Source organism: Sylvia atricapilla, chromosome 2 (genome assembly GCF_009819655.1).
Source record: "Sylvia atricapilla isolate bSylAtr1 chromosome 2, bSylAtr1.pri, whole genome shotgun sequence".
NCBI classification, from domain to species: Eukaryota; Metazoa; Chordata; class Aves; order Passeriformes; family Sylviidae; genus Sylvia; species Sylvia atricapilla.
Window position 1 is genome coordinate 53,465,426 of NC_089141.1, and position 7,421 is coordinate 53,472,846.

Here is a 7,421-nt window from a genome sequence, read left to right on the forward strand (position 1 = left end):
CCCATTAAGCATCTTAGGCAGCACTACCACCAAATATGAAACCAGGGTCTGCCACTGTATATGTTGCAAAGAAATGAAGGGAGCCACAATAGTGTGCAAACAAGTGCTGGCTTACAAACACCTGGCACAGATTCGCCCTTGTGCAGGACACTTTAGGCCAAACCCTAAATCCCTCATAGCTGTTACAGAAGTCCTGGGTCCACACAGAGAAAAGTGGGAGGAAATCAGAGCTGTAACTAAACTCAGTGAAGTTAGGTCACCATGTAAGAGATTTCAGGAAGGGGAGTTGTCATCATATATCTTGGTAAGGGAAAACCAGCATAAATTCTGTACCTCATATGTGGCTTGCAATTAGCTTCATCTGTGCATGACAAGCCAGGCCAGCCTGACTTCTGCTTTAGCAATTAGTAAAATGTTTTAAACATCATAAAGAGTATACACTCTTTGAAGTCTCAAGTTTGGACCCTTATTTAGGTGCCTACAGGGCAGGTCTTCTGGCTATTTCCTCTTAGGAGGAACTGAATCTCATCTAAATGTGCATAAGAGCCAGCCTGGTTGAGTATGACTGGCTCAGAGGCGGGGATGGAGGTGAAATGTGTGGCTCCTCAACCAATGTGCAGGGCCCCCGCCTCAGTGCCATGGGGTGGGTAACAGCTGCTAATATGACAACATGCAACTGAGAAAAGTGTGAATGAACAGAATCCCCAAATACACCTGCAAAGGCATTTGCCCCAAAGCAGGTCACGCTAAAGATGAAAATAACAATAATGAAGTTTGCTTAGGAGATGGCCATCAGCTGGATTAAATAGTAACCAGGAAATTACCAAGAGACTTTTCAAGTAAAACAAAAAAGAAGTCACCTTCAAAAGAAGTCTAAACAAAGCATTAAACTTCACGATGAAGGAAGAGAAACCTGGCCTGACAACACAAGGCATCATGCCAAGGGGTATGTGAGTTATGGGTGCCTGTAGCTCTGTGTACTTGGGAGAGGGCTGAAATTTTGGGAGTTCTCATAGGAGGGTGTTCAAGCATTTGTAAGTGTTTGTTAACATTCTGATCTAGCTGTTGTAATAGTGGTACGGATTCCATACATGTAGCACACTGACCACCATGTGATTATGTGACATTAATAAATTAGTGACCAATTATTAATGAATCCCTGTGATTAAAATCACATGGGTGGAGCAGTTTTTCCCTCTGATGGTAACTAGCAAATTCTACCCTTGTCCCACTGGCAAAAATACAGACTGGAGTGAAAGTAAGGCTGAAAAACTTCAATGCCAGTGTATTCATGCAGTTTATTTCTGAGACAATCATTTTGGAATTCTGAATTCCTTGACAATTCTGGATTTTTTTTTCTACACTTCCTCCAGCACCATTTCATAGTGATTCATGGCAGGCACATGTCAGTTATCCTAGATCATATAAAGGTGTCTATGTGGTAGGAATTTAGCTCTGCAACAATACTTTTCTACTGTATACCACTCCCCCACATTTCAAAAATACCCTTTAGGCCTTCTTGAAAGTTCTGATGTACTTCCACATGTTGGAAAGTATCAGTGTAAGATGTGAACTTCACTAAATGTGTTTCCTTTGTCTCACATCAAAATCTAATTTTCTCCATCATTACTAAATTTGATGATGATCATTATGGTAATTTTCCATGCCTAGTTAGAACTACAAATTTTAAGCATTTAATTAATTTGTTTTTAAACCAGCACTTGACCAAGAAATATCAAAGGATTTCAGTATGTGGATATGTCCATTTCATCTGTGTTTGCAACAGAAAATCTTGCATAAATACAAAGTAATTTAAAACAAAACTTCTGGTTTAGACTGTTTTGTTTTTTTTTTACTCATTGATACCAGATCTGTACTATAGCATCACCTAAGAGTATAAATGTCATCCATATGAATTCCCAGCCCACAATACCACTTCTGTAATGTTAAAGCATAGGACATAGTGCTTACACACATGCTATGGTCCCTGGGTTCTGGCAGATGATACCTGATCCACTGTAAAATATGCTTGGACAAAATTATCTCTGCAAAATATGTATTACACTTCAGCTGGCATTATGAGTTTGTATGGCTGTGAGTCAAGTAACTGTAGTGGTTTTGATTCTGTACTTTGTGCCCTAGGACCCGGCCTTTCATCATGTGGAACCGTGGCCTTGGATGGTTCCATTGTTCAGCCTCCATGAACTGGGACCCCACCCTCAATAAGATGAAGGCCTTTCTGTGTTCATGAAAACCAGCCTGTTCCTCACCACTGCATCATCTGGTCTAATAAAAGGTATTACTTCTCACTGTAGGCATTGCTTCTCACTTGAAACCACTTGATAGTTCAAAAGTTTCCCACCCTGACATAACATTTCTATATTCTATCACCAGAATAGTATGTGAGCTGAAAATGTCCGTTATATAAATGAGATTCCATCACAACAAGGAAACTTCCCCAGGAAGGAGCCTTTAACTGGATTGCTCCCACTGTGTTTGTCTGGGTGGAGAGCTGTGCCTCCTTATGGTCCTCATGATTTCCAGGGAACTGTAAGCATGATGCTGTTTCAAAACTGAGATTTCTGGCTCTGACTGCATTACAAACACCACACCTGTAAATCAGTGTAATTCAACAAATGTGTGACTGTCTTGGAGAGAAAGTTGAACTGCTTTTGCAAGATTTGTTTATTGAAAAAAATTTAGTATGGCAAATACTGAAAAGCAGAAGTTCACAAAATAACCTTGCACATGGATTGGTTCATGTTACAGTTGAAAGGACATGGGATGTGTAAATAGCAGAACTCTTGTTTAAAATTGGAAGGCAGAAGTAAGTGAATGAGTAGTCATCTGTTTCAAAGATGCTGAACTGCAAACATCTGCATTTCCATCAACAGTGTTAATGGTGATAAAATGTACCCACTCTAAATATCTTGACATAATTTGTGAACACAGAATGCTTGGAGGAAAAAAAGTACATTTTTTTTGAACCAGTACACATTTTGTGTATTTTCTTGTGTACTTTGTGTAGATAAGGACCTAGAAGCTTGATGACAGAGGCGAGAGCAAAATATCTTGAAGCAACTGAAAATATTAACCAGTCTGATATCATTTGTCTTGGTTCTGCTGTTCAATCACTCAGCAGTTATTTTTTTGTGGTGTTTTCATACATTTTATTTTCACACCAAACAGCAGATGTCACCAGAACTTATCTTAGAAATCGATCTAAGCAGCAGCCCTGCAGGCTAAGGAAGTGGCATGAGAAGACACTATAGCATGCTCTTCAGCATCACAATATGAAAGCTTTTGAAGTCTGTCTCTGACAAATGACCCTCTAACATTTCTCAGGATAAGACATCCTGTGAAAATACTCAGTTCTTCTAGCACACAGCCTGGCAACTGCATCTCACCAGAATAGATGAAACATCATTTCCTCATGGTGCAGCTTTCCACTACAGTGGTTACACAGCTTAGACGTCAGAAATCAAACTTGCTATTCTGTGAATGAAACATCTATCACTTATCTGTTGAGTGCTAAACAGTTGGATGAAAAAGAGCCATGGCGATGCTTTTGCTCTGTTTAAATGAAATTAATTTACCTTAATGTAAATTTGGTGCATCAACTTCACATTTTCATTTGATTCACAGTTTTCACAGCAAAGACTGGAGTAAAGGAAGCTGTGCCTATCAGGCATGCCTACTTCAGTGACTTTCAGTGACTACTCCTGCTTGATCTTTTACCTTCCCTCTTTGCAACTATGGTTTTCAGCATTTTATTTTGTGTGCTTTTCTGAATTATTTAATGCAGGTGAAATGACTTGTTACTGAAGTTTTGTGAGAAGAACCAATTCTTTCCTCATAGTAAACCACTCAGCATCTGTGATGAGCAAAATGCAAGAGGAAAAACCATCTCTTTACAGGTGACTGGTCTAGAGATATAGTTGTAGCTCCTTGATCCATTTTAGTTTATAAAAAAACTGATTTAGCAAGCTATCAGCCCCATATTTTGCCCTCATCTGCGTTTTCTTCTCATATACATGCTTTCTCATCTGTATCAGCTCTGTGGAGCTGTGCTGTACATTGGATTGCCAAATAATTAAATTTAATAATAAGGCATAATTCCTGTTAGGTTTCTTCCTTGTAATGTATAGTCTGAATTACAGCTGCACTGGAAACTGAAGGAGCAATGCACTGCAGACTAGATGTGGAAACAGAGAGCCATGAGACAAGACCTGGCAGCAAGGACAAGAACTACTTAAGCCACTTTTGCTATGCTGTAAAATATCTGATGTCTCTATGCAGATGGGATTTGGAGCAGTATGATCCACCTCAACAGTATCTGTTCTCTCTGTCACACATTTATGCCAAAAAAACCCATCATCATTGGTAAGCATTGTATGAGCTTAATTCTTCACCTCAAGTGGAGAAACTTGGCACAGTAGAGAGATAGCTCTTCAATGTCTCTATTTCCTCTGTCTTTAATCTCTCTGTGATCCACCCCTCCACACACACTTCACTTTACAAATTGCTATGCAAATTGTGTTCCATTACTGAGGGTTTTTTAAGGTTATACTCATGAAGAAGAGTTGCATCCTCAGCTAAATGAGAGGTTAAAAACAGAAGTTACTGAAATATGAATGTACATATGGTATCTTTCTGACTTTAAATACTCTGTATAATCCTTGCCTCAGCAGTTGTACTGTTGCAGAGTTTACTATTAAAAACATCCAAAAGCGATATTTTTTCAACTGTTTCTGATGTTCAGTTCATAGCTGTAAGTCTTAGCCTTTTCCCAAGATGCCAGGTTTTCCCATATGCCTTGGAATGAACAATACTGGAAAGTCTTTACAGACTGATTTTAATGGAAAAGTGCAAGGTCTTTCCCTTTTTTCTTTCCTCAACCTTCAGAATCCAGCTCTACTCCTCCTGAAAGCAGCTCGACTCTATCCTTTTCCCTGTTCCATTTTCAATGTTTAAAAGGATGTGTAGAAGGACATTTGACTCTGTCTTCTACTGAGAATCATTTCGGTCATTATAGGCTTTTTTAAAAAGCTTAAATTCATCTAAAATATGAATATGTGTCAATTATGGCAGTTGAACAGTACCAGTAATGCAGACTCAGAATTTTTGAATAGGAATGACTAAAATGCCTACGGTCTCCCTGACCTTCTGACTTGGGTGGCCAAGCCACTCATCAGCATCCATTACACTACTAGAATTTAATGACATTGCCACAGAAATTATGGTCTTTGACTGCATTGGAATCACTACATATTTGTAACTAAGCATCTACCAGAAAAAAAAAAAAAAAAAAAAAAAAAAAAGCAGCAGGATGTGCATTTCTCTGATGGAGATGTGCCACAGCACTGTAAGGTCTACCAGCACGCTGAGGCTCTGGTAGCTCACTCAGGAGCAGTGTGGTCAGGCACCCAGCTGGGTGGGAAGCAGAGGACACTGTCTCAAGCTGTCATCCTCTGCCAGGGGACCAACACCCTCAGACATATTTTGTATTTTGAGTGGATGCCTGTAAATCAGCATGTTTGGAATTCTTTAGAAGGTCAGCTGACCACCAATTTCCTGGATGTACATTTGGCTTGGGATAGTTCTCCTATCCTTGTAATTATTTTGGTTTTACATGCAATTACTTGTACACTTCCTCCTTTTATATTGCTTACATGTGTAACTTTAAAGCTATGCGTGGAAGCTCTTTTCTAGAAAATAAGGAATATTGAGTCTTTTCAAAAGGTAGAGCTGGGTCACTATGCAACATTAGCTTTAAAATTTGAAAAAAAAAAAAAAAAAAAAAGGCTTTTGAGGCTTCTCTGTAGAAGTCTTCCAAGCAATTGCCAAGTTTGAACTATTTTAGGTGTGATAAAAAATCCTCAAATCTTCCTGTTCCTGATTATTTTTTGGCAGTTTGATGCAAATATTATAGAGTCAGGACTGTCTCGGGTCCCTGCCAGGAACAATGCCTTTAATATAAAATAAACAAAGTATATTAGAGACACCAGGTAAATCTGTTTTCTACTATCCTTTTGTAGCTCAAAGATCTTAGTGGTATATACCCTGAAGTTTACATGGAAGTGTACTTCCATGCTCAAGATATGGAAAATAGGAAGATTCCTCTAGAGAAGCCCATTGATGGGCTTTTAATCTGCTGTCTCTGCCCCCAACTTCTGGGGTTTGACATTCTGCTGTAAGGTTTGGGGCACATTTTTGCTGATGCTTTTTGTTTTGGCATATACACCAGACAAAATCGATTGGCTTTGCCTCCTAAGCCAGTGTGGGTGATATTGGTATTGGGGTGAGATGCCAGCTTGGTGCACCTTAGCTTTGTTGAATTTCCACCTCATCAACTTTTAAAAAGTCAGACATTTTCTTCCCCTTTTTCCTTGTGCTTTTGCATTTGTCCAGTTTTCTAATATTTCTGTTGGTTACATCTGCAAAAAGTGCTTTTAATCATATCCTGAGCACGGGGTCTAATACAACACAAGAGTTCCTGGCAATATACACGTACACATATGTACAAAGAGTGCAGCAAGGAGGGAAAAAAAAAGCACTAAATGGACGTGAAAATTCTACTACAATTTTTTTTTTTTTGGTGTTGTGTTGCTTTCAGACATATTTAGCTTTCCATTTGTTTAATTCTTTTCCCATAAAGATTTTGGGAAACTTTATGGCAATAAAATACAAATTGCCTAGCACATATTTTGCCAGGCTTTAGTAAAAACTACAAACAAATCCTTTCCATCTTACTACCTGCCCTTCCTGACATGAATATGTCTCAAAAGAAGAATTTATTTTTACAAATTATAATGTGAAATAACCATTCTATATCTGGGACTTTGAAACTCACACCATAGGATAACGCAGAATCATAGAATAGTTTGTGTTAGAAGGGGCATTTAAAGGACATCTAGTTAAATCTCTCTGGGATGAGAAGGGATATCTTCAATGAGATCAGGGTTGCTTAGAGCCCCATCCAGACTAAATTCAGACAACTGTGCAGCGTGGCCAGCAGCTCCTCCTAAGTTTCCACAGCCCATTTCCACTGTCCTATTTACTGGCTAAGCCATCATTTGTGCCTAAAGAGGAGACAATTACTCCAGAACATCTGAAAGCCACGTTTTCAGCTGCAGCTCTGTTTTGCATTCTATTTAGTGCTTCTACTTATTTCTGCATGGTACCATCTGGACTCTATCTGCTTCCTACTTCCTCATTATTTGCAATTTCTTAAGTTCCTGCGCATATTTTTTGCATCTTATGGAAAATCAGCAGGTTTTAGCTTCACAAACACAGCTCAGCATTCCTTCACTCTATTTTAGCTCAGACTGGCTACTAAGAACAACAGCCTGCTAGTTTTGAGCCTGCTAGGGCAGCTGACTCGTAGATCAGCCTGGCAGATGGCTCAATTCTTTTCCAAA